The sequence below is a fragment of the Arachis ipaensis genome, chromosome B7 (genome assembly GCF_059453495.1).
Source record: "Arachis ipaensis isolate K30076 ecotype BB chromosome B7, ASM5945349v1, whole genome shotgun sequence".
Taxonomy (NCBI): Eukaryota; Viridiplantae; Streptophyta; class Magnoliopsida; order Fabales; family Fabaceae; genus Arachis; species Arachis ipaensis.
Window position 1 is genome coordinate 63,456,555 of NC_142442.1, and position 25,246 is coordinate 63,481,800.

Here is a 25,246-nt window from a genome sequence, read left to right on the forward strand (position 1 = left end):
ATTCTAATTTACATGGAAGAAGCATCTCCATCCCCACCATTGGAGCAAACAATTTTGAGCTGAAACCTCAATTAGTTTCTCTGATGCAGCAGAACTGCAAGTTCTATGGACTTCCATCTGAAGATCCTTTTCAGTTCTTAACTAAATTCTTGTAGATCTGTGATACTGTTAAGACTAATAGAGTAGATCCTGAAGTCTACAGGCTCATGCTTTTCCCTTTTGCTGTAAGAGACAGAGCTAGAGTGTGGTTGGACTCTCAACCCAAAGATAGCCTGAACTCTTGGGATAAGCTGGTCACAGCTTTCTTAGCCAAGTTCTTTCCTCCTTAAAAGCTCAGTAAGCTTAGAGTGGATGTTCAAACCTTCAGACAGAAAGAAGGTGAATACCTCTATGAAGCTTGGGAGAGATATAAGCAACTGACCAAAAAGTGTCCTTCTGACATGCTTTCAGAATGGACCATCCTGGATATATTCTATGATGGTCTGTTTGAATTAGCTAAGATGTCATTGGATACTTCTGCAGGTGGATCCATTCACCTAAAGAAAATGCTTGCAGAAGCTCAAGAACTCATTGACATGGTTGCTAATAACCAGTTCATGTACACTTCTGAAAAGAATCCTGTGAATAATGGGACGCCTATGAAGAAGGGAGTTCTTGAAATTGACACTCTGAATGCTATATTGGCTCAGAATAAAATATTGACTCAGCAAGTCAATATGATTTCTCAGAGTCTGAATGGAATGCAAGCTGCATCCAACAGTACTCAAGAGGCATCTTCTGAAGAAGAAGCTTATGATCCTAAAAACCCTGCAATAGCAGAGGTGAATTACATGGGTGAACCATATGGAAACACCTATAATCCCTCATGGAGAAATCACCCAAATCTCTCATGGAAGGATCAACAAAAGCCTCAACAAGGCTTTAATAATGGTGGAAGAAATAGGTTTAACAATAGTAAACCTTTTCCATCATCCACTCAGCAACAGACAGAGAACTCTGAACAAAATACTTCTAATTTAGCAAACTTAGTCTCTGATCTATCTAAGGCCACTGTGAGTTTCATGAATGAAACAAGGTCTTCCATTAGAAATTTGGAAGCACAAGTGGGCCAGCTGAGTAAGAAGATCACTGAAATTCCTCATAGTACTCTCCCAAGCAATACAGAAGAAAATCCAAAAGGAGAGTGCAAGGCCATTGAATTGACCATCATAGCCGAACCCACAAAAGAGGAGAAGGACGTGAATCCCAAGGAGGAAGACCTCCTGGGATGTCCTGTGATCAATAAGGAGTTTCCCTCTGAGGAACCAAAGGACTTTGGGGCTCATCTAAAGACCATAGAGATTCCATTGAACCTCCTTACGCCCTTCATAAGCTCTGATGAATATTCTTCTTCTGAAGAGAATGAGGATGTTACTGAAGAGCAAGTTGCCAAGTTCCTTGGTGCAATCATGAAGCTGAATGCCAATTTATTTGGTAATGAGACTTGGGGAGATGAACCTCCCCTGTTCACCAATGAACTAAATGCATTGGATCAACTGAGATTACCTCAGAAGAAACAGGATCCTGGAAAGTTCCTAATACCTTGTACCATAGGCACCATGACCTTTGAGAAGGCTCTATGTGACCTTGGGTCAGGAATAAACCTCATGCCACTCTCTGTAATGGAGAAACTGGGAATCTTTGAGGTGCAAGCTGCTGAAATATCATTAGAGATGGCAGACAGTTCCAGAAAACAGGCTTATGGACAAGTAGAGGACATGTTAGTAAAGGTTGAAGGCCTTTACATCCCTGCTGATTTCATAATCCTAGATACTGGGAAGGATGAGGATGAATCCATCATCCTTGGAAGACCCTTTCTAGCCACAGCAAGAGCTATGATTGATGTTAACAGAGGTGAACTAGTCCTTCAATTGAATGAGGACTCCCTTGAGTTTAAAACTCAAGGACATCCTTCTGTAAACATGGAAAAGAGGCACAGTAAGCTTCTCTCAAAACAGAGTCAACCAGAGCCCCCACAGTCAAACTCTAAGTTTGGTGTTGGGAGGCCACAACCAAACTCTAAGTTTGGTGTTGAACTCCCATATCCAAACTCTAAGTTTGGTGTTGGGGAGTCTCAACAATGCTCTGAACATCTGTGAGGCTCCATGAGAGCCCACTGTCAAGCTATTGACATTAAAGAAGCGCTTGTTGGGAGGCGACCCAATTTTTATTTATCTAATTCTAATTTTATTTTTATTGTTCTTTCATGTTTTATTAGGTTCATGATCATGTGGAGTCACAAAATAAATATAAAAATTGAAAACAGAATAAAAAATAGTAGAAGAAAAATCACACCTTGGAGGAGGATCTTACTGGCGTTTAAACGCCAGTAAGGAGCATCTGGCTGGTGTTCAACGCCAGAACAGAGCATGGATCTGGCGCTGAACGCCAGAAACAAGCATAGAACTGGCGTTCAATGCCAGAAACATGCTGCATCTGGGCGTTGAACGCCCAGAACAAGCATCAGTTCGGCGTTTAAACGCCAGAATTGCATGCAAAGGCATTTTACATGCCTAATTTGTGCAGGGATGTAAATCCTTGACACCTCAGGATCTGTGAACCCCACAAGATCCCCACCTTCCCTCCTCATAATCCTAGTTTTTTTTCACATCTTCTTCTTCATCTATTCTTTCTTCTCCTGCTCGAGGGCGAGCAACATTCTAAGTTTGGTGTGGTAAAAGCATTGCTTATTTTGCTTTTCCATAACCATTGATGGCACCTAAGGCCAGAGAAACCTAAAAAAAAAAAAAAGAGAAAAGGGAAGACAAAAGCTTCCACCTCCAAGTCATGGGAGATGGAGAGATTCATGTAAAGGATCTATAGCTCAATGGTAGAACATTTGACTGCAAATCAAGAGATCCCTTAGATACCTCAGGGGATACATTTTCTCCCACACAATTATTGGGAGAAACTAAGGATAGGAGCACCAAAATCACTAGGGATCAAGCAACAGAGACAAGGAAGAGACATAGAAGAGCTCAAGGACATCATTGGTTCCTCAAGGAGAAAATGCCACCACCACTAAGGTGGACTCATTCCTTGTTCTTAAACTTTTTATTTTTCGTTTTCTTATGTTAAATGTTTATCTATGTTTGTGTCTTTATTACATGATCATTAATGTCTAAGTGTCTATGCCTTAAAGTAGTGAATATGAATCCATCACCTCTCTTAAATGAAAAATGTTTTAATTCAAAAGAACAAGAAGTACATGAGTTTCGAATTTATCCTTGAACTTAGTTTAATTATATTGATGTGGTGACAATGCTTCTTATTTTCTGAATGAATGCTTGAACAGTGCATATGTCTTTTGAAGTTGTTGTTTAAGAATGCTAAATATATTGGCTCTTGAAAGAATGATGACAAGGAGACATGTTATTTGATAATCTGAAAAATCATAAAAATGATTCTTGAAGCAAGAAAAAGCAGTGAATACAAAAGCTTGCAGAAAAAAAAAGAAAGAAAAAAAATGGCGAAAAAAAAAAGAAAAAGAAAAAGCAAGCAGAAAAAGCCAAAAGCTCTTAAAAACCAAAAGGCAAGAGCAAAAAGCCAATAACCCTTAAAACCAAAAGGCAAGGGTAATAAAAAGGATCCCAAGGCTTTGAGCATCAGTGGATAGGAGGGCCTAAAGGAATAAAATCCTAGCCTAAGCGGCTAAACCAAGCTGTCCCTAACCATGTGCTTGTGGCGTGAAGGTGTCAAGTGAAAACTTGAGACTGAGCGGTTAAAGTCAAGGTCCAAAGCAAAATAAGAGTGTGCTTAAGAAACCTGGACACCTCTAATTGGGGACTTTAGCAAAGCTGAGTCACAATCTGAAAAGGTTCACCCAGTTATGTGTCTGTGGCATTTATGTATCCGGTGGTAATACTGGAAAACAAAGTGCTTAGGGCCACGGCCAAGACTCATAAAGTAGCTGTGTTCAAGAATCAACATACTGAACTAGGAGAATCAATAACACTATCTGAACTCTGAGTTCCTATAGATGCCAATCATTCTGAACTTCAATGGATAAAGTGAGATGCCAAAACTATTCAAGAGGCAAAAAGCTACAAGTCCCGCTCATCTAATTGGAGCTATGTTTCATTGATAGTTTGGAATTTATAGTATATTCTCTTCTTTTTATCCTATTTGATTTTCAGTTGCTTGGGGACAAGCAACAATTTAAGTTTGGTGTTGTGATGAGCGGATAATTTATACGCTTTTTGGCATTGTTTTTAGTATGTTTTTAGTAGGATCTAGTTACTTTTAAGGATGTTTTTATTAGTTTTTATGTTAAATTTACATTTCTGGACTTTACTATGAGTTTGTGTGTTTTTCTCTGATTTCAGGTATTTTATGGCTGAAATTGAGGGACTTGAGCAAAAATCAGATTCAGAGGTTGAAAAAGGATTGCTGATGCTGTTGGATTCTGACCTCCCTGCACTCAAAGTAGATTTTCTGGAGCTACAAAACTCAAAATGGTGCGCTTCCAATTGCGTTGGAAAGTAGACATCCCGGGCTTTCCATCAATATATAATAGTCCATACTTTGGCTGAGTTTAGGCGACGCAAAAGGGCGTTGAACGCCAGTTCTACGCTGCAGTCTGGAGTTAAACGCCAGAAACACGTCACGAACCAGAGTTGAACGCCAAAAACACGTTACAACTTGGCGTTCAACTCCAAAAGGAGCCTCTGCACGTGGAAAGCTAAAGCTCAGCTCAAGCACACACCAAGTGGGCCCCGGAAGTGGATTTATGCATCAATTACTTACTTCTGTAAACCCTAGTAGCTAGTTTAGTATAAATAGGACTTTTTACTATTGTATTAGACATCTTTGGAAGATCTTTGGATTATCTTTTGATCTATTGATCGCGTTTGGGGGCTGGCCATTCGGCCATGCCTGGACCTTCATCACTTATGTATTTTCAAACGGTAGAGTTTCTGCACTCCATAGATTAAGGTGTGGAGCTCTGCTGTTCCTCATGAATTAATACAAAGTACTACTATTTTTCTATTCAATTCAACTAATTCCGCTTCTAAGATATTCATTCGCACTTCAATATGAATGTGATGAACGTGACAATCATCATCATTCCCCCACGAACGCGTGCCTGACAACCACTTCCGTTCCACCTTAGATTGAATGAGTATCTCTTGGATCTCTTAATCAGAATCTTCATGGTATAAGCTAGATTGATGGCGGCATTCATGAGGGTCCGGAAAGTCTAAACCTTGTCTGTGGTATTCCGAGTAGGACTCTGGGATTGAATGAGTGTGACGAACTTCAAACTTGCGAGTGCTGGGCGTAGTGACAGACGCAAAAGGAGGGTGAGCTGTAAACTACTCAGCTGGTGGATCTATACACATGAGAAAGACAATTGAAGAGGCTCAAGAGCTCATTAATACAGTTGCTATAAATCAGCACCTGTACTAAAATAGTGAGTCCTCTATGAAAGAAGAGGCTGAGGCAATATCCACTGAACTTAGTTCTCCAAAACAAATTGTTGAACTTAATCAGCAACTATTTTCTATAACAAAACAGTTAGCAGAATTTAAAGAGATGCTGCAAGAAGCCAAAGATGCTAACCAAAATATGGAAAAATAATTAAATCAGACATGACAGCAGTTATCTAAACAAATAACAGAAGAATACCAAGCTATTCAATTAAAGAGTGGAAAGACATTGAATGTCTCAACTCAAGACAGCAGAAAGCCAAGAAAGGAACAACTGAAAGAGGATGACCAAGCCATTGCCCAAATTCCCTCTGAGGATAGTAAGAGCCCAGAGAGGAATGATTCTGGCGTTCAAACGCCAATAAGGGATCAGATACCTGCAAGTGCTGATAACAACTCCCTTAAGCAGGCTTCTCCAACCACTTCTGTAGGGGATAAACCTGCAGCAACTAAGGTTGAAGAATATAAAGCCAAGATGCCTTATCCTCAGAAACTCCACCAAGCGGAACAGGATAAACAATTTGCCCACTTTACAGACTATCTCAGGACTCTTGAAATAAAGATTCCGTTTGTAGAGGCACTTGAGCAAATACCCTCTTATGCTAAGTTCATGAAAGAGATCTTAAGTCATAAGAAGGATTGGAGAGAAACTGAAAAATTTTTCCTCACTGAAGAATGCAGTGCAGTCATTCTGAAAAGCTTACCAGAGAAGCTTAAAGATCCCGGAAGCTTTATGATACCATGCACATTAGAGGGTGCTTGTACCAAGACAGCTCTATGTGATCTTGGGCCAAGTATCAACTTAATACCTGCATCCACTATCAAAAAGCTTGGTTTGACTGATGAAGTTAAACCAACCCAGATATGCCTCAAACTTGCTGATGGCTCCATTAAGATTCCATCAGCCGTAATTAAGGACATGATTGTCAAGGTTGGGCCATTTGCCTTTCCCACTGACTTTGTAGTGCTGGAAATGGAGGAGCACAAGAGTGCAACTCTGATTCTAGGAAGACCTTTCCTAGCAACTGGACAAACCCTCATTGACGTCCAAAAAAGGGAGATAACCCTTAGAGTCAATGAGGATGAGTTTAAGTTAAATGCTGTCAAAGCTATGCAGCATCCAGACACATCAAAAGACTGCATGAGCGCTGATATTATTGACTCCCTGGTGGAAGAGGTCAGTATGACTAAGAGTCCCGAATCGGAGCTAGAGGATATTTTTAAAGATGTTCAGCTTGATCTGGAGGAACCAGGGAAAACAGACGAACCTCTGAAAACTCCTCAGGAAGAGGAAAAGCCTCCTAAACCCGAGCTGAAACCACTACCACCATCCCTGAAATATGCATTTCTGGGAGAAGATGACACTTTTCCTGTGATCATAAGCTCTACTTTAGAACCACAGGAGGAGAAAGCATTAATTCAGGTGCTAAGGACACACAAGACAGCTCTTTGGTGGTTGATGAATTGACTCTTGTGTGGTGTAGAATTTCACAATTGAAATCTCGTTGTAAAGTATAGTTTCTAAACCAACAAATAATCCTTTCATACAAAAATTTATTTGTCACAAGTACAAACCCCTAAAATCTATAAACCGAAGTATTTAAACCTCAGATCGTTCTCCCTAGGAATTGCAATAAAGTGTCTTGTTATTGGTTATGAGGTATGTTTGGTGTTTTTGAGGTTTTAGACAAGAAATATAAATGGCAAAGAAAATAAACTAACAACTAACAAAGCTATTGGCAAGGTTATAAGAATTGGAAGTCCTATCCTTATTATCCTCCTCAATTGTGATGAGAATTGTCCATTGCTACCACTTAGTTAACCTCTAACCATGGAGGAAAGTCAAGTGGATGAATTAACTTGATTCCACAAGTCCTAGCCAACTCCCAAGGGAAAGACTAGGTTTAGTGGTATCCAAGTCAATTAGCAACTTCTAATTATCAATCAACAAAGGAATTAGATAACTCAAGCGTCACTAATTACTCCACCTAGGCCAAGAGGAACAAAATCTATACTTAAATCCAACCAAGCATTTCATCAAACACTTGGAAGGCACAAAAGAAAAGCATAGGAAATTGATCAACAAGAATAAAATCTAACAACAATTGAATGTAAAAAATCAACAACAACAATTAAAGAAAACAAGATCTAAATGAATTACCTCAAATTGCATTAAAGAAAAATATAAGAAGAAAGAGTGCATCAACAACAAAGTAAGCAATTACAAGAATGAAATACAAAATTAGAGAGAGGAAGAGTAGAGGAACAAGAAATTGTAAAGGAAAAGTAAATCAAAGCATGAATTAAACCTAGATCTAAGGAATTCTAATCTAGATCTAAAACCTAATCCTAATCCTAGAGAGAAGTGAGAGCTTCTCTCTAAAACTAACTAAAACTAATTCTAAAACTTAAACTATGACTAATCATCAAAGTATGTTAATTCCCCTTCAATCCTTGGCTTAAATAGCATCAGAAATGAGTTGGATTAGGCCCACAAGGCTTCTAAAATCGCTGGCCACGAGTTGCATTAAGTGAGTCATGTGCACCCATTGGCGCGTACGTGTACCGTACATGTGCGCACCCTATCCACGATGAAACTATGCCAAATCTTATATCATTTCGAAGACCGGGATGTTATCTTTCTAACGCAACTAGAATCGCATCATTTGGACCTCTGTAGCTCAAGTTATGATCGATTAAGTGAAAAGAGGTCGGCTTGACAGCTTTTGCGATTCCTTCATTTCTTCATGAGTTCTCCATTTTTACATGCTTTTCCTTCATTTTCTTGATCCAATCTTTGCCTCCTAAATATGAAATCACTTAAAAAACATATCAAGGCATCTAATGGAATCAAAGGTAAATCAAGATTAAACAATTAAGGGCCTAAAAAGCATGTTTTTACACTTAAGCACAAATTAGGAGACAATCATGAAATCATGCTATTTCATTGAATAAATGTGGGTAAAAGGTCATAAAATCCCCTAAATTAAGCACAAGATAAACCCTACAAATGGGGTTTATCAGTGGTCCATAAGTGATCTTAAGGGCATTAGTCCAGCCAGATGCATGCACAAGATCCTATTGGAGGATGATGCTAAGCCAGTGGTTCAACCACAGAGGCGGCTGAATCCATCCATGAAGGAGGTGGTGCAAAAAGAGGTCACTAAGATACTAGAGGCTGTGATTATTTATCCTATTTCTGATAGCCCCTGGTTTAGCCCTGTCCAAGTTGTCCCCAAGAAGGGAGGCATGACAGTGGTTCATAATGAAAAGAATGAACTGGTTCCTACATGAACAGTTACAGGGTGGCGTATGTGTATTGACTGCAGAAGGCTCAATACAGCCACCAGAAAGGATCATTTTCCTTTAGCATTCATAGACCAGATACTAAAAAGACTAGTAGGTCAGGAATACTACTGCTTTTTGGATAGCTATTCAGGTTACAACCAAATTACAGTAGATCCTCAGGACCAAGAGAAAACAGCATTCACATGTCCTTCTGGAGTATTTGCCTACAAAAGGATGCCATTTGGTTTGTGCAATGCACCTGCAACCTTTCAGAGGTGCATGCTCTCTATCTTCTCTGATATGGCAGAAAAATTTCTGGAAGTCTTCATGGATGACTTCTCAGTATTTGGAGATTCATTCAGCTCCTATCTTGACCATCTAGCACTTGTCCTAAAAAGGTGCCAAGAGACTAAGTTGGTTTTAAACTGGGAAAAATGTCACTTTATGGTGACTGAAGGAATTGTCCTTGGGCACAAAATTTCAAACAAGGGAATGGAGGTGGATCAAGCTAAGGTATAGGTAATTGAAAAATTACCACCACCTACCAATGTTAAGGCAATCAGAAGCTTTCTAGGGCATGCAGGATTCTATAGGAGGTTTATAAAGGATTTTTCAAAAATAGCAAAACCTCTGAGCAATCTGCTAGCTGCTGACACGCCATTTGTATTTGACACAGAGTGTCTGCAGGCGTTTGAAACTCTGAAAGCTAAGGTGGTCACAGCACTAGTCATTTCTGCACCAGACTAGACATTACCATTCGAACTAATGTGTGATGCCAGTGACCATGCCATTGGTGCAGTATTGAGACAGAGGCATAATAAGCTTCTGCACGTCATTTACTATGCTAGCCGTGTTTTGAATGACGCACAGAAGAATTACACAACCACAGAAAAGGAGCTGCTTGCAGTGGTTTATGCCATTGACAAGCTCAGATCTTACTTAGTGGGATCAAAAGTGATTGTGTACACTGACCATGCTGCTCTAAAATATCTCCTCACTAAGTAGGATTCAAAACCCAGACTCATAAGATGGGTGTTGCTTCTGTAAGAGTTTGATATAGAAATAAGAGACCGAAAAGGGACAGAGAACCAAGTAGCTGATCACCTATCCCGGATAGAACCAGTAGCAGGAGCGTCCCTCCCTTCTACTGAGATCTCTGAAACCTTTTCGGATGAGCAACTCTTTGCCATTCAGGAAATACCATGGTTTGCAGACATTGCAAACTATAAATTTGTGAGATTTATACCCAAGGAGTACAGTAAGCAGCAAACGAAAAAATTGGTTACTGATGCAAAGTACTACTTGTGAGATGAACCATATCTCTTTAAGAGGTGTGCAGATGAAATGATCCGTAGATGCATGCTTAGAGAAGAGGCACAGAAGATCCTATGGCATTGCCATGGATCACAATATGTAGGACATTTTGGAGGTGAGCGAACAGCCACAAAGGTTCTCCAATGTGACTTCTACTGGCCTACTCTCTATTGAGACTCCCGAGAGTTTGTATGTAACTGTGATAGTTGCCAAAGAGCTGGTAATCTACCTCACGGTTATGCCATGCCTCAGCAAGGGATCTTAGAGATTGAGTTGTTTGATGTATGGGGTATTGACTTCATGGGGTCTTTCCCACCATCATATTCAAACACTTATGTTCTAGTGGCAGTAGACTATGTATCCAAATGGGTAGAGGCAATTGCAACACCCACTAATGATACCAAGACAGTGATGAAGTTCCTACAGAAGCATATCTTCAGCAGGTTCGGTGTCCCTAGGATACTTATCAGTGATAGAGGTACTCATTTCTGCAATAAATAGCTTGACTATGCTCTGGTACGCTATGAAATTAACCATAAAGTGGTGACTCCATATCATCCACAGATAAATGGGTAGGCTGAAGTCTCGAATAGAGAACTAAATGAATCTTGGAACAGACTATAAGTACCCGTAGAAGGGATTGGGCAAGAAGTCTGGATGATGCTCTGTGGGCATACAGAACAGCATTCAAGACTCCTATAGGGACCTCTCCATACCAACTTGTGTATGGAAAAGCCTATCATCTGCCAGTAGAACTGGAACACAAGGCCTACTGGGCAACCAGGTTCCTAAACCTTGATGCTAAGATAGCTGGAGAGAAAAGATTACTCCAGTTGAATGAGCTAGAGGAGTTCAGACTCAATGATTTCAAAAATGCTAAAATCTATAAAGAGAAAGCAAAAAGATGGCATGACAAAAGGCTGTCATCTAGAGTCTTTGAGCCAGGACAGAAGGTTCTGCTGTTTAACTCTAGGCTCAGATTGTTCCCTGGGAAATTGAAATCCTGGTGGAGGGGACCATATGTGATTACAAGTGTGTCACCATATGGTTATGTAGAGCTTCAAGATATTGATTCTGACAAAAGGTTCATTGTTAATGGACAGAGAATTAAACATTATCTTTAAGGGAATGTTGAGCAAGACTACTCAAAACTGAGACTAAATTAAAAACTCAGCAAAAGTCCAGCTAAAGACAGTAAAGAAGCGCTTGCTGGGAGGCAACCCAGCCATTATCAAAAATTAGATGTTTATAACAATTATATAAGTATTTAATTTTGTTCCTAATGTTAGCTAATGCATTTTAGCGAATAAGTTAGGAAAATGGAGGTTCAAGACATAAAACAGAGAAATCACAGAGAAAAGGAGCTCGCTAGCGTCAAAACACCAGTAAAGAGGCAATTTGGGCATTAAACGCCAGAATGGCTACCATTCTGGGCGTTTGATGCCAGTAAAGGTATCATTCTGGGCGTTAAATGCCAGAATGGGCAGCATTTTGGGCATTTAACACCAGAAATAGCAGCATTCTAGGTGTTCAGAAAAATGCCCAGTAAAGAAGGATTTCTAGCGTTTAACACCAGTCAGGGTACCTGGTTGGGCGTTAAACACCCAAAATGGCCACCAGATGGGCGTTAAATGCCAGAATGGGTATCATTCTGGGCGTTTAACACTAGAACAGCTAGGGGAGAGATAATTTCGAATTTTCATATTTTAATTCAAAATTTTCTGCATCCAAACATTACAAACATTCATTTTCTAATTTCCATTAACAAAAATTCATAATCTTATAAATTATTTTTTATTTCTCTTTCAATTCTTTTCAATTCTTTTTCAAAAATTCATTCATCTTTCCAAATTTTCTTTTCAAATCTTTTTAATTCATTCATATTATCTTTTATTTCTTAGATCATAAACAAAAATCTAGATTTAACTTCCTCATATCTTTTTCATATCTATCAATTTTTGAAAACAATCTTCTCTTTTTCACATCATGTTTATCTTTTATCAATCATATATTTCAAATCATATATTTTTTCTAAAAATTCAAACCCGTTCCCTCCCTCCCCTTTATTTATACATTCGGCCATCCCCTCTACTCCATCATTCGAATCCTTCTCTCCATCTATTCATCTTCTTTCTTTTTATCTTGCTTGAGTGCAAGCAAAACTCTAAGTTTGGTATGATTTCCGTGATCCCTGAGTTAAAACAAACCAATTTCATGGCACCCAAAGGAAGACAAACCACTTCAAAAGACAAGAAAGAAAGCAATCCAAAACCACGTTTGATGCATGAAAACTTCTGCACCAAAGAACATGCTGACCATTATTTCAAAATTGTGTGCAGAAGATCAGTGATCCTGGAAGTTAGGTTCAATCTGAAAGAAGATGAATACCTGGAGATCCAAGAGTAGATTCAAAATAGGGGCTGGGAAGTCCTGGCTAATCCTGAGATATATTTGGAAGAAACATAGTCCAGAAATTTTATTTAAATCTGTGGATGACAGAAAAGCAAAGAATAGAGGGAACCGCTTTCTACTCCTTTCGGACTATGGTCAGAGGGAAGATTATTTACTTCTATTTTGACAAAGTGAGAGAAGTTCTCAAACTTCCTCAACTACAAGATGATCTAGAGTCCTTTAATAGGAGAATGGCCAAGGATAAAAAGGCTAGATCAAGTTCTAGAGGACATATGCCTCCCTGAAACCAAGTGGATTACCAATTCAAAAGGTGTCCCAAACCAGTTAAAGAGAGGAGATCTCAAACCAGTTGCTAGAGGTTGGCTAGATTTCATTGGGCGTTCTATACTCCCAACCAGTAATCGATCTGAAGTCACTGTCAAGAGGGCGGTGATGATTCACTGTATTATGCTGGGGAAGGAGGTAGAGATTCATCAACTGATCCCTGTTGAAATTTACATGTTTGCAAACAAGGAATCCACTGAGGCCAAATTGGCCTACCCAAGCTTGATTAGTCTGTTATGCAAAGATGAAGAGGTACAGATGGGTGTGGATGAATATATCACAGTTGAATGTCTAATCACCAAAAAAGTGATGGATGGACCTCAAATCCAAGATAACCTCATCAAGAGGGGGGTGCATGAGCTCCTCCCAGAAATTCCTCAATTTGACTATTGGGCCCGCTTAGAAGCATCTGTCACCAAGCTGCAAGAAGCTGTGAATCAACTCAAGGAAGAGCAGCAGAATCAAAATAGCATGCTCTGCAAACTGGTCATAGAACAAGAGAAACAAAGGCGTGAAATACAGGAGCTAAAACGTCAGAAGCTGTCCCTTGAAGAGTTGGACGTCCCACAGATTGAAGGAGCACCTACCCCTCAAAATCAATGTTGTTGAGTCCTAACTCTGTGATAAATTTTATTATTAGAAACCTATTTTAAGAGTTACATAAAGCATTAGTATTAGAGTCATTTATTTTTATGTCTTTAATTTCCTTTCTTTTATTATTATTTGTCTGCTTTTATGTTTATTTTATGTCTTATTTTTATTCCATGATCAATAAAGTTTAGAGTCTATGTCTTAAAGCTATGAATGATTCCATGAATCCCTCACCTTTCTTAAATGAAAAATGTTTTTATTTGCAAAAGAACAAGAAGTGCATAGTTTCAAAATTTATCTTGAAATTAGTCTAATTATTTTGATGTGGTGGCAATACTTTTTGTTTTCTGAATGAATGCTTGAACAGTGCATATTTTTTATAGTGAAGTTTATGAATGTTAAAATTGTTGGCTCTTGAAAGAATAATGAAAAAAGAGAAATGTTGTTGATAATCTGAAAAATCATAAAATTGATTCTTGAAGCAAGAAAAAGCAGTGAAAAAAGAACAAAAGCTTGCGGAAAAAAAAGAAATAAAAAAAATAAAGAAAAAGAAAAAGCAAGCAGAAAAAGCCAATAACCCTTTAAACTACAAGGAAAGGGTAAAAAGGATCCAAGGCTTTGAGCATTAATGGATAGGAGGACCCAAAGGAATAAAATCCTGGCCTAAGTGGCCAAATCAAGCTGTCCCTAACCATGTGCTTGTGGCGTGAAGGTGTCAAGTGAAAAGCTTTAGACTGAGCGGTTAAAGTCGTGGTCCAAAGAAAAAAGAGTGTGCTTAAGAACTCTGGGCACCTCTAACTGGGGACTCTAGCAAAGCTGAGTCACAATCTGAAAAGGTTCACCCAAGTATGTGTCTGTGGCATTTATGTCTCCGGTGGTAATACTGGAAAACAAGATGCTTAGGGTCACGGCCAAGACTCATAAAGTAGCTGTGTTCAAGAATCAACATACTGAACTAGGAGAATCAATAACCCTATCTAAATTCTGAGTTCCTATGGATGCCAATCATTCTAAACATTAAAGGATAAAGTGAGATGCCAAAACTGTTTAGAAGCAAAAAGTTACTAGTCCCGCTCATCTAATTAAAACTAATTTTCATTGATATTTTTGGAATTTATTGTGTTTTCTCTTCTTTTTATCCTATTTTGTTTTTAGTTACTTGGGGACAAGCAACAATTTAAGTTTGGTGTTGTGATGAGCGAATAATTTATACCCTTTTTGGCATTATTTTTACATAGTTTTTAATATGTTTTAGTTACTTTTATTATATTTTTATTAGTTTTTATTCAAAAATCACATTTCTGGATTTTACTATGAGTTTGTGTGTTTTTCTATGATTTCATGTATTTTCTGGCTGAAATTGAGGGACCTGAGCAAAAATCTGATTCAGAGGCTGAAAAAGGACTGCAGATGCTGTTGGATTCTGACCCTCCTGCACTCGAAGTAGATTTTCTGGGGCTACAGAACCCCAATTGGCACGCTCTAAATTGCGTTAAAAAGTAGACATCTTGGGCTTTCCAGAAATATATAATAGTCCATACTTTGCCCGAGATTTAATGGCCCAAACTGGCGTTAAAACACAGCCAAAAACTTTCTGGCGTAAAACGCCAGAACTGGCACATTTCTTGGCGTTAAACGCCCATTTTGGCACCCAGGGTGGTGTTTAACTCCAACTTTAGGCATATGCACGTGAATGCTTGAAAGCTCAGCCCAAACACTCACCAAGTAAGTCCCGGAAGTGGATTTCTGCACTATCTGTACTTAGTCACTTATTTTCTGTAAACCTAAGTTGCTAGTCTAGTATAAAAACTACTTTTAGAGATTCAGTTTATGACTTATGACATTTTACACTTCATATTGTATCTTCTACGGCATGAGTCTCTAAACCCCATAGGTGGGGGTGAGGAGCTCTGCTGTGTTTCAATGGATTAATGCAATTACTACTACTTTCTATTCAATCACGCTTGATTTTATTCTAAGATACTCACTCATACTTCAATATAGAGAACATGATGATCCGTGACACTCATCATTATTCTTAAACCTATGAAGGCGTACCTGACAACCACTCCTGTTCTATCTGAGCTCAACGTAGTCACTGGGCGACAGCTTGAGTGCGTATCTCTTGGGTTTCTAATCCACGGACCGAGTCCGGAGGTTAGAATCTTCGTGGTAAAGGCTAGAACTAATTGGAAGCATTCCTGGGATCCGGAAAGTCTAAACCTTGTCTGTGGTATTTCGAGTAGGATCTGGGAAGGGATGACTGTGACGAGATTCAAACTCATGAATGTTGGGCACAGTGACAGTGTGCAAAAGTATAAGGGTTCTATTCCGACACTAGTGAGAACCGACAGATGATTAGCCGTGCGGTAGCTGTACAAGGTATTTTTCATCCGAGACGAGAAATTCGACAGTTGATTATCCGCTGCAAAGATCGTACTTGGTAGTTTTCATCCGAGAGGATCATACAGCTTGCCATTGAAGAAAACCATGGATGTTTGGAGAAGAAGACAGTAGGAAAGAAGAGATTCAGATGACAGAGCATCTCCGGAACCTCAACCTGTTTATCATTACTGAATCACAAGTACCATTTATTTTATGTTATTTATTTTTCATAAACAAAATCATCTTTATCATTAATCTCCTGACTAAGATTTACAAGATAACCATAGCTTGCTTCAAGCCGACAATCTCCGTGGGATCGTCCCTTACTCACATAAGGTATTACTTGGACGACCCAGTGCACTTGCTGGTTAGTTGTACGGAGTTGTGAAAAATGTAATCACAATTTCTTGCACCAAGTTCCTTGAGTGCTCAAGCATCAGGAGGCTAATCGGTATACCACCTCTATCAAGGCGGGCGTGGATTCTAGTACCTCCCTTTGCATTTCTCTTTGTCCTTGAAGTAGCAAAGTGAGAGAATCATGCATTGGGGCTTGGGGTGGACCGGAGGGTTCATTATTTTGGAGAAAGGGTTCATGATAGGAAGGTGGTTCTTCTTGGTAGGGATGTGGCAGTTCAACACTCTCCATTTTTTACACTTATTGCGCAATACACTCCACGGTTGCTCCTCCACAATCATCCTTAAACACATTTTGCTCGCAACATGAATCCCATGAGTCTATCTTTTGACGGATGGTGGCTTGAAGCTAGTCCATTGATTCCTTGAGGCAATCTCTTGATTCTTGTTCCAAATTACAAGCATAAGTAAGATCATATTGCTCTTGGATCGATGGACATGAGTATTCTTCCATGGAGGATTGTGGTGGAAAGTAGAATTCATCTTGTGGTTGAAAATTTGCATACATCGGAGGTGGTTCATCTTGGTAATAGTATGGGGGAGGTGGTTCTTGGAAGTGTTGAGGTTGGAGTGGTGGCGGTTCTATGTGTGGTTCATATGGCTCATATGATTGTTGGCATGGTGGGTAAGGATTAGGGTCATATGAAGGTGTTTGGTGAAAAGGGGCTTGTGAGTGTGGTTGAGGGTTATGTTGAGGATGGGGTTCATAGGTATATGGTGGGACTTGTTGGTGACTACAAAGGGGTCCACCATAGCTATTGGATTGATATGCATTAGGAGTAGAATTATACCTATAAGAGTCCGGAGGAGGTTGTTGCCAAGGAGGTTGTCCATAAGCTTGAGGCTCCTCCCACCTTTGATTGTTCCATCCTTGATGCATGTTGTCATTATAATTTTCATTTCCTACAACATAGTTGTAAACCAAACTCATAGCCAAAGGGATGAGAATTCATAGTGAAAAGACAAAAATAAAAACTACAAGAGCTAAAGGAAACAACTGCTAAATCAAAACTAGCAAACCAATCAAAAGAATAAACTATTCACAATATTAACATATGTACAATAACCAATAACAAGGCACACAATTGCAATTTCCCGGCAATGGTGCCATTTGGATGAATGGATTTTTGATGGTATAGAATTTCACAAATGAAATCTCGTTGCAAGTATAGTTTCTAAACCAACAAACAATCTTTTCATGCAAAAATTTGGTTGTCACAAGTAACAAACCCCAATAAAAATAATAACCGAAGTATTCAAACCTGGGTCGTCTCTCAAAGGAATTGCAGGGAAGTGTCCTTGCTATTGGTTATGGATAGTATATTTTGGGGTTTTGGATAGGAGACATGAAAGATAAATTGCAAAAGAGGTAAACTAATAACTAAAAAAGCTCTTGGCAATGAATGGGAATGAGAAGTCCTATCCTCAATATCATCATCAATTATAATGAAGATTGTCTATTGCTCCCACTTAGTCAATCTCTAACTATGAAGAAAAGTCAAGTGGATAAATCAATTTGAGTCCACAGATCCTAGTCAAATCATAGTGAAAGACTAGCTTTAGTGAACTTTAAGTCAACTAGCAACTTCCAATTATCAATCAACAAAAGAGTTTGATAACTCAAGAGTCTCTAATTACTCAACCAAAGCCAAGAGGAGAAAAATCTACACTAACATCCTTCCAAGCATTTAATCAAACACTTGAAAGGCATAAGAGGAAAGCAAGATAAAATTGCAAGAAATATAAATCTACAACTACTAATTGCAAGGAATTAACAACAATAAAGCAAATCAACAATGAAAGAAAGCAAACCTAAATTGCATTAAAGAGAAGAAGAGTGTATCAACAACAAAGTAAACAAGAGTGAATTGAATTAAGAATATTGGATATAGAAGGTGTGCAAGTGAAAGTGCAAGAGCGATAAAACAGCACAACAAACACTAATCAATGCATTTATAAAAAGAAAACAACTTATTCATCATGAAACACAAGGAAAAAGTCACATGGTATAGGTACTTGTTAAAAAAAGTGATGCACTTGATAGCAATCAAGTTAAGTCACTCAAACAAATGCAAAGCATTAAAAAGAAACAAGTACCGGACATGTGATCCATATGATATGAAAATCAAGATGAACAAGTAATTTCAACTCAATTCACCAAAGTGAAAGTGCACAATTCAAGATGCCAAACAAGGATAAAGTTTAATGCATATGGTAGCTACAACATATGAATCAAACTCACAATTCATCTAGGCATTTAAACAAGGATTTTAATGCTCAGTGTACATATTTATCAAACTTGAAACCAAATTCAAGCAAGAAGTAACCCAATAATCAAAATCAAACAACACTTGCAATTTATTTAATCAAGAACAATTAAACTAAAACAAATATAATAATTGAAATAAAAATAAAATGCAATGGAAAGCGACTAGAATAAGTAGAAAAGAGGGTAAAAGTAAGATAAGAGGGAGATGGAGGGGAAAAGAAGAGGAGAAGTAGAGAGAAGAGAAGAAAAGAAGTAAAATGTGAGAAAACATGGGCGTGCGCACGCACAGGGTAGTGTGCGTACGCACACTAGTGTAGAACCTATGCACAATTACTCAAGAGGGGGGGGTGAATTGAGTATTGCAACAACAATGAATCTTTTTGCAAAAGTTAAAGACAATATATAAAAGTGTTATTGTACTAGTATTTTTCCAAGAGCTTAACTCAATTGCTAAGCATTTATAAGGAGCTTTTACTTTCCAATAGACACCAATTCAAATAAATTGATCAAGCTTTTCACCAATCGGACTTAAGCTATTCCTTAAGTACTTACGAAGCTACTTTTCGATCACAATTTATTTGCTCAAAGGTAAAAGACAATAATAATGAAGAGATGAGTTTGGAGAGATGCAAACGCTATTTAGAGTGGTTCGGCACAATCCTTGTCCTACGTCCACTTTCTTTCTCAATCGCTATTGAGAAGTTCCACTATTGCCAAGCTTCAAGGTGCTCGCGCAAAACCTTTTACAATCCGAGTCCTTAGTTTCTAACACCTCACGGTATATGATCACCACTCGTATACTAACCCACTCCACTTAGAGATACCTTCTCTAAGATTTGCCTTGAGTACTTAGTATACCTCTTTGGTATCCTCACCGACTATAGTGTTTATAACTCTTGACTCAACCTTGGAGATCACACTCCAATTTACAAAGTGTTACAAGAAAACAATTCTCAAAGAATTGTTGAGATGAAATGAGTACTCTCTAGAAGAGTGTATGATTACAAGTTTAGCACTATTGAACCAATTGATATTGCTCTCTCAAATTGTGTATTATAACACCTTAAAAATGTGTAGAATGAAAGAATATGAACAAGATAGTTTGCAAATACTCACATATGTGAAATAAGGCTTCAATCCATCAATTTATAGACTTCCCAAACCTTAGAAACGTTGGGGAGTTAATGGGATGGAGCCGTTTTGTTAAAACTAGCCGTTTTTTATGTTTTTGAATCATTTGCATCGATGCATAACACTTTGCATCGATGCAAATGTGTCTTTGAAGCTGAAATTTGAATTTTCAGCTAGGTTGCATCGATGCAAACATCTTTGCATCGATGCAACAAGTCGTTGCATGCTTTGCATCGATGCAAGATGAGTGTGCATCGATGCAAACCTTAAAGAATGGCTTAAAATCACTTCAAACTACTTAGGATTGATCTCAAACTTGTTGGAGTCAATTCCTATGCTTTTGTACCTTTGAAAACAAGTTTTTAAACCATTTGGCTAGCATCGAATTGCAAGATGTGCATCAAAACATTTTGTGAGTGTGTGTTGAGAGATTTAGCAATTGGTTCTTAACAAGAAGTTACCTAAGTCCTAAGACACTATACTTGTCTTCAAATGTTTGTGGACTTGAGTTTCTTGTTGTTGTTGTGTTGCTTTCAACTCTTCATTCCTCAACGTTGAATGTTGGTTGATCTTTCAACATGCTTGTTCATTCAAGTTGTTTGTTGGTTTGTCTTTCATGTCTTTTGTTGGTTTGTCATTCATCAAAACCTACAAATACAAACTTCGCATACAAGCAACATGATTTACAACTAGGCGAAACAAGGGAGGTGTGTGAGCGCACACTTTATGCGAGCGCTCTGGGCAGAAGAGCAATTAAGATGTGTGCGTGCGCACAGGAGTGTGCGCATGCACATAACGGGTTTTTTTTTAAGGAAAGGATCATGTGTCCGCAAGTGCACAGGTTCGTGCGCACGCACAGAAGCATAAAAGGGCAGGGGTTCATACGCACAGGCTGTGCCAACGCTCCCACCAGAGTGATTGCAAGTTGGCGTGCGGGCGCACACGTCTGTGCGGCCGCACAAGAAGCACGAAAAAAGGTATGTGTGTGTACGCACGATTAGGTGCGTACGCACAGGTCACAGAAAGCAGTTGAGCGCGCGCGCACAAGGCGTGCTGGCGCTGCGGACAGGGGGCAAAATGATACGTGTGCGTGTGCAGAGGTCGGTGCGCATGCACAGGTTGCAGAAAATAGATGTTCTGTGCGCACACACAGGTACGTGCGTACGCACAAATGCCTTGTTTTGCAAAAATTTTTCTTCAAAATTCTAAGGTACCAAGCCTTTGTTCAATCAAAACTCAACACCCAAGACATGCAAGAACTCTTAAATTCATGATCCAAACCAAAATTAACAAACAAATCTCAAAATTAAACTAATTCTAAGCTAATCAAAACAAGCAAACATGCAATAAAGCCAAAATATATACAAAAAGAGAAGAGTAGGAATGATGTTACCAAGCACTTTTATTTAATGTCTTTAAGTTAGACAATTGGGAGAGCCCTTGCTATGGTGGCTTGTGCTTGACCTTCCCAGCAATGCTAGAATGTCCAATGTCCTCTGGGATCCCAGTCCTAACCATCAACAAAGACAACCAAAAAGTGAGCTATTTACATATTAACATATATACAATAGCCACTAACTTTACACCATTGCAACTCCCCGGCAACGGCGCTAAATTTGACGATGCCCAAATGCACGGGTTTGGATTTTCAAACTAAAAGTAGAATTTGTCCGTTGGAAGTATAGTCCAAACCCAACAATTGAACATCAATCAAATAATAAATTCAATACAAAATAACCGAGAGTAATTAAACCTCGGGTCGTCTTCCCTAGGAGTTGCAATAAAATGTACAATTATTGACTATGAGAGAGAGCATGGGAAATTGTGAATGAAAGCAAGAGGGCAAGGAAATGTAAATAGCAAGAAAGTAAATGAACATGCAAGGAATGTAAATGGCAACTCTTGGCAAGAATTGGGTAATCTAGGCTTTCTATCCTAGTTATGGACCACAAACATGGCAATTGTGTGGAAGCAATACAAACTAGTCAATCCTCCTTGAGAATTAGTCAAAGGGTGTAATTGATCTCAATCCATAAGTCCTAGTCAACTCACTAATTACTTTGTGAAAGACTAGCGTCAATGGAAACCAAATCAATTAACCATTCTCACATAATGCGGAATGGACATCCACAACTCAATTCCACCCAAACATCCAATTTCTCAACCAAGAGTGTGAAAATTAAACATGCAAGAAATTAAACATCAAAGCAATAAACATGCAAGGAATTAAAAGTCAAAGCAATAAAATGCAAGGAAAGGAAACTTAAAGTGCAAGAAAACCCCTTGGCAAGCAATTGAGAGCTAAGGTTACCTACCCTAGCCATTGACCACAAACATATGATGATTATGAAGAGTTAATCCTACTTAGTAAGCCTTATATCGAAGATATGTCAAATAGGCATAGTTAATTTCAATCCCTAAGTCCTATGTCAACACTAAGGGGTCACATAGAGTCAAGGGAGACCAAATCAACTAACTACTCTAATGTATCAAACAAGAATGGACATCAATGACTCAAGGGACACCAAAGTCAACAATTTCAAGCCAAGAGTGTAGAAAAACTAAGTGAAGACTAAGCCAAGCATTTTATCAAACACTTGGTGTGCATGAGAATAAAATAATATTAAATTGCAAAAAAAATAAAATCTAAAATACCAAAAGCAAGAAAATGACAATAACAATTAAAGAAGGCAATAAGTGACATGGAAACATAAATTTGCATTAATTGGAATTAAAATAACAAAAGTGTTCATAACATGAAAATAACCAAATAAAGTAAATAACAAGAGAAATGAAGAAAAGCAAAGAAGTAATAACAATAAATGACAAGGAAAAGCAAATAGAAATAAGAATTAAAAGTAGAAATTACAAGAAATTAAACTAAAGAGCCCTAATTCTAGAGAGAGGGGGGAGCTTCTCTCTCTAGAGAACTACACTACATAATGCTAAACTAACCCTAATTTCTCTGCCCCCCCCCCCTTCACATGGAGTAAGGCCTTCCTTCATATAGCACTCAATCAGCTTCAGAAAGCCCCAAAATTGGGCCCTGGAGGCCCAAAAATCACCTCCAGCGATTTGCAATAAATGAGTCACGCGCTGGGATGTGTGCGGACGCACACACTTGTACGTCTGCACACATGCTGATTTTTCTCTTGTGCGTACGCACAGGTGGACGTGCGTACGCATACATGGTTTTGTGGCTTTTTTGTGTACGCACACTCCAATGTGTGCTTCTCCTTTGTTTTCTTCATGCTTTCTCCCTTTGTACATGCTTCCTTCCACTTTTGTCTTCCCAAACTTGCCTTTAGGACCTAAAATCACTCAACGAGCATGTCATGGCATCGAGTGGCATAAAAGTGGGATTAAAAGTTATTAAATTAAGCACAAAATAGCATGTTTTCACAATTAGGCACAATTAAGGGAGAGAACACAAAAGTATGCTATTTGGATGAATAAATGTAGGTTTATATGATGAAATCCATTCAATTCAAACTAAAATATATCGGAAAATATGGACTCATCAATTTTCCCACACTTAAACAATAGCATGTCCTCATGCTAATCACAATCAAAGGAGAAGGATAAGAAGGGAAAGCAATTTTATTTAATGCAACTAACTACATGCATGCAACTATACTAAATACTATCTATCTATATCTACACTATGGTTCCTATTGAGTTTGGTAAAAACAAACAAAAGAATCTCAATCAATCCAAAGTAGGAACTTAGGGCCAAGATAAGGAAAATATAGCAATATGATCATTGTTCAAAGATTGATTTGAAATTTTCAAAATTAAGTTCAACAACTTGCAAGAAGATATAAGGTAAGCAATGGAAACTTAAAATTGAGCAATTGAAATCCTCACTAGATGTGTTTACACTCTAATCCCTCAAAAGTGTTTAGGGTCAATCACTCGATTCCTACTTTAATCATGTTTCTCAAAGATTTGTAAGTCGTCTAACAATCAACTAATATTTGATGAATGAATGCAAATATCATGATGTCTTTTGTGGGTTGTAATGGGGCTTAGGTAAGGGTAGGATTAATATGGTTAAGTGGTCTAATAGATTGGATCTTTGATTAGATCAAGTATCCCACCTAATCCTATATCATCTTATATACATGACAAAACAACCTAACTACCCCTTTATCCCTTTTTCATGTTCACTCATGCATCTTTCTTTCTTTTTTTTTTAATCAACAAAAAGAGATGCATATGTTTTAACCAATAGATGCATGAGTAGTTAACCATTTTTCCAAATATTCTCAATGAACACCCAAACTAACTTTCTACCAATGTTTCCCATAAATTCTCCCACACTTGATTAACACACACACTCAAACCCAAGCTAATCAAAGATACAATACATGGACATAATGGTTTTTCACTTAGGGTGAATAATGTGCTTATAATAAGAACAAAGGGGAATTAATGGCTCAAAAAGTGGTTACAAAGGTGGATGTAAGGGTTGGCCATATGGGTTTGTGAGCTATACAAAGATGGCCTCAATTATACTAAGTGCAATCTAAAACAATAAATATAGGACATATAGATTAAAGCAAATCTAAGATCACAATCATAAAAGGAGTTTATAACACACAAGAACAAAATTTGTGATTGAAAATATGTAACCACACACTTTAAGCTCAAATCTCACTTGGTATTTGTTCAAGCTCTTTTCTATGTTCCATAAAAAGATACTTCAAGCAAGTTCAAAAACAAGTTTCAAATCTAATCAATGGAATGCCCTAAAAAGGGGTTTCTTGAAAATTCTTTGTTGTTTTACCAAAACTTATTTACTATATGTATGTATTTATGTATGTTGTGATGGATGCAATTTCAAAATCTTTCCTAGTTCCATTCCTAATTTTCAACAAGAAAAAATTAACATGAACAATTAGGACAAAATTGAACTAGGTGCTATAATATTCACGTCATCCAATCACAATTTCTATCTATAAAATATATACTAATAAAAAGATGCAAAACGCAATAGATATAAACTATGAATAGTCTAAGACATATATACTAGAAGAAAATGCAATGCAATAATCAAAATCACTCAAAATATATACAAGAAACCTACTAAAAGGAGTAAAAATAAAGTTCAAGGTATTTGGGAAAAGAAAGTTTACACCCCAAAATGGCGAATTCTCCCCACACTTAAGCATTGCACGGTCCTCCGTGCACAAACAAAATCCGGGGAGAATGTCTCTCAAGAGCTCCCCCTTCGGTTGGCGGATGTGAGGGCTTGGGTTGTGTGGAGATTGCCAAGTCCATGTATGCTCAGCATCTCCCTCCTCGATGTCCTCGTCTTCTCCCGATTCCTTGCCTTCATGTCTCATCCTCGAAAAGCATGAATAAAGCATAATTAGAATTCATAGGCAAGTAGCAGAAAAAGGTAAAGGAGAGAGCAATTAAGCATCTAATTAAGGAAGTTCGCATAGTGGTATGGAATACACACAACGGCCGATTAACGTGGCATCCACACAATGAAAAAGTAAGCATGAGTTCCTCAACTAAATGGCCTAAGAAGCAAGCAATAAATGAGCATCAATCAAACACAAGCAAACTTAAGCAATTGCAACAAGAGTGAATTGAATTTAGAATATTGGATATTGAAGGTGTGCAAGTGAAAGTGCAAGAG

The 25,246-nt window shown here is 38.2% G+C and overlaps 1 non-coding gene across 1 annotated transcript; it reads right to left on the minus strand.

The window, feature by feature from the left end:
- Positions 1–338: 338 nt before the first annotated feature.
- LOC148552816 (small nucleolar RNA R71) lies at positions 339–446 on the minus strand. Its single transcript, XR_015893342.1, has one exon. It is a non-coding gene; the product is annotated as a small nucleolar RNA R71 (small nucleolar RNA).
- Between the last annotated feature and the right edge of the window lie 24,800 nt (positions 447–25,246).